Raw genomic sequence first — 3,047 nt, 5'->3', positions numbered from 1 at the left:
GATCAATTAGTTGAAGCACCTTTACAAGATGACACGCTATTGCACATTGAATTTCCTGATGCAGACATTCTGACAATAAGTACAAAATTTTGGGAGTTGTACTTTGATGGTTCCTATACACAATATGGATCAGGCACAGGAATTTTGTTCATCACACCTCAGGGACACACAATTCCCAAATCATATAGACTGCAGTTTCCATGCACAAATAATACTGCAGAATATGAAGCATTGACTATTGGGCTCAAAATGGCTATTGAATGGAATATCAAGGAATTACATGTCTATGGTGATTCACAGCTTATCATCAACCAAATAAATGACGATTATCAAACTAAGGATGACAAGCTCATGCCCTACAAAGAGTTGGTAGAAGAGTTTAAAGAACACTTTGAAGAAGTATCATTCACTCAGATCCCAACAAATGAGAATAAAGTAGCCGATGCAATGGCTACAATAACATCTCTCTTGTAGAATTAGGAGAATCAACAATGTTATGAATTCCTGGTGGAAGATATCTTAACCCCTACCATTGAATTCCAGCATACCCACATGATTTGCCATATATCCGGAACCAATCAATTCTTATACGACCAAACTTATCAATACTTAAAAGAGAATATCCTTCCTCCTGACCTATCCCACAATCAGAGAAGAAATTTTATCCGTCGGTCATCCTGCTATAGTATTATTGCTGATACCTTATATAGGCGAGATCTAGATACCACTTTATTGAGATGTATCGATCAAGAAGAATCTGAGAAATTTCTTAACGAAGTTCGCATAGGTATTTGTGGCACACACTCAAGTGGATCAACACTAACTAAGAAACTTCTTTGTATGGGTTACTATTGGCCTACTATGGAGAGAGATTCATTCACATATGCCAAGAAATGCAAACAATGTCAGATCCATGGGAATCTCATCCACGCACCAGCACAAGAATTGCATCCTATGGCAGGATCATGGCCATTTTCTCAATGGGGCCTTGATTTAGTAGGTAAGATAAATCCTTCATCCTCTAATGGACATAAGTTCATTCTGACTACTACTGAATATTTCACTAAATGGATTGAAGTAGTACCTTTGACAAAGGTGACATGAAAACAAATATCATCATTCATCTTGAATTATATAATTTGTCGCTATGGAGTTCCTATGACCATTATCATTGATAATGGATGATCATTTAAGAATCAAGATGTGAAGGAACTATATGAGCGATTCCATATCCAACATAAGTTTTCTACACCATATTATCCACAAGGAAATGGTCAAGCTGAGGCATCAAACAAGACTATCTTGAAAATCCTGAAGAAAACAGTCAATGAAGTTGGAAAAGATAGGCACATTCAGCTAAATCTTGCTCTTTGGGCATACTGAACCAGCATCCGCACACCAACAGGGGAAACTCCATATTGCTTAGTCTATGGATCAGAAGCCATATTACCAATAGAAGAAGAGATACCTTCTCTACGAGTTTCCTTGAAAGGTCTTATACCAGAAGAAGAACAACGAGTCTCTAGACTTCAAGAACTTGAGTTGATTCAGGCACGTCATCAAAATGCAACAAATCATTTGAAGGCATATCAACAGAGAATGGCAAGAAGTTATAATAATAAAGTCAAGCCACACATTTTTCAGATTGGAGATATAGTTCTAAGGGAGAATCTGAGAAATCAGCAAGACCGAGAAAAGAAGGGTAAATTTGAACCAAATTGGTTAGGTACTTTTGTTATAGTAGCAGCATATGGCTCAGAAGCATACAAGTTATCTACTCCTGAAGGTGATTGGTTTGATGAACCTATCAATTCCATCCATCTCAAGAAATTCTATGCTTGAGATATAAAGTCTTGAAAAAAAAAATCAATAAAAGCATATAAAGTCCTAAAGAAATCAATAAAAATCAGAAAAGCAGAAAATCCCTAAAAAGCATAAAACAACGAAAACAGAAGAAAAAAATCAAAATATGGAAAAAAATGCAATAAATTTAGACACTGAAAACCTGGTCAATAGGCGCTATCTAAAAAGTGAGTTCTTCCATCTATGAGATCGCTTTGCGCACCTATCCACTCCATCCTATTTGCATCTATCGCTGCCATCTATCCTACCTCATCCATTTCATCTTTCACATCGATTACTTTGCACCATTTAGCAGGAAATATGTAGCTTACCAAAAATTATCAATCTTTGACATACTTATCGTAGTCACTGTCTTAGATTTTATCAGAATCAATCATATCTGCATTATATCCCACCATGGTTTGGATCTTGATCAATTCATACAACCATAATAAAGTTTGTTTCCACTGGGGGCAAAATCCTAATTCCTTTTGCTAAGGTGATCTTTTAAATCTTTGAAAATCCAAAACATTCGGAAAACTTAGAAACAACAAAACACCTAGGGTTTTGAAATAGATAACGAGGAACAAAGCAACGAAGATCAAGGCATTTTATAACAACTGAATCATAAAACTCAGAAAACAAAGGATCAACCAGCAAGTAATAAAGGATTATCAATGATCATTCATCAAGATGATTATATCAGTTAATGACCATGAGAACATGTGAATGACATACAAGATTCAGTGTTTATATCTTAATTTTATTGCTAATCATGTACTCTATGCGATATTAGTATTTTGGTATGGTTTTGTCATTGATGTCAACACCTACTAAATACACCTACTTTGGAGATCCAGCAACATTCACTGGCAAACAGTAAACTGTGCAACAGTTATCGGTATATGGTTAACCGACAGGATATAATGTTCACTGGTACCTAGAATGACAAGGAAGACACTTGGTAATGTTGAAGACATCATGTGGACACTTTATTTTGAAGTAATAATCATTGGTATATTCTTATTTGCATATTTGCTTTTACCGGCAAATAGGTCCAGGTTATCTAGGGTTACACCGGCAGGTTTATCTTTTCCAGATCAGCATGGCACACTATGGAGATGATTTATTATTGTTGTAAATGCATTAAGCCGACATATTCAATCAGTTATTGCATTGGATATTGTATTGTTTGTAAAATGTTT

This window comes from Cryptomeria japonica, chromosome 5, assembly GCF_030272615.1.
Source record: "Cryptomeria japonica chromosome 5, Sugi_1.0, whole genome shotgun sequence".
NCBI lineage: Eukaryota > Viridiplantae > Streptophyta > Pinopsida > Cupressales > Cupressaceae > Cryptomeria > Cryptomeria japonica.
This window is presented reverse-complemented; position numbering follows the sequence as displayed.